Genomic DNA, 575 nt, shown 5'->3' on the forward strand with positions numbered 1-575 from the left:
TTTGACACAGTGAAAGAATGGTGGACTCTGCTACTGACAGCGCACACTACAAAATGCAAAGTAAATAACGTTTTTCCATACATTGCTGTAACAGAAATGCCAGCTATTACTTAAGCATTACCTGTATCAAACATTCAGTCTGATATAATGAAGATTCTAAATAGCCTATCGCAGCTTTGACACTTTCAACTTCTTCCATGGCAAATCAACATTGCCCTTCACATTTTTTTCATTATTCATCACATTAACTGTGGTTTGGATAAACTGAATCTCATTTGTAGAAAGCCCAGTGTCCAAAAAAAGATATTTTTACTGTACGTACAGATTTGTTCAATTGTTTCAAGAAAAAGGAAGTTTTTTTAGGTGGACATTGCCCGACTTGATACAATGGAGATGTTTGCAACTGAAGTTTGCCTCTTCAACGATGTACACATGCGCAACACATTGCTGAATGTTCAGCAGATCTTTGGGGACGTTCTTAATAATACAGCAGGTTGTGGCACTGATGATGAGCGTTAATATATTGCAATGACATCATGAACAGCAGCTGCTCTTTTGTATGTGGTCAGGTTGGA

The sequence above is a fragment of the Etheostoma cragini genome, chromosome 14 (genome assembly GCF_013103735.1).
Source record: "Etheostoma cragini isolate CJK2018 chromosome 14, CSU_Ecrag_1.0, whole genome shotgun sequence".
Classification (NCBI taxonomy): Eukaryota; Metazoa; Chordata; class Actinopteri; order Perciformes; family Percidae; genus Etheostoma; species Etheostoma cragini.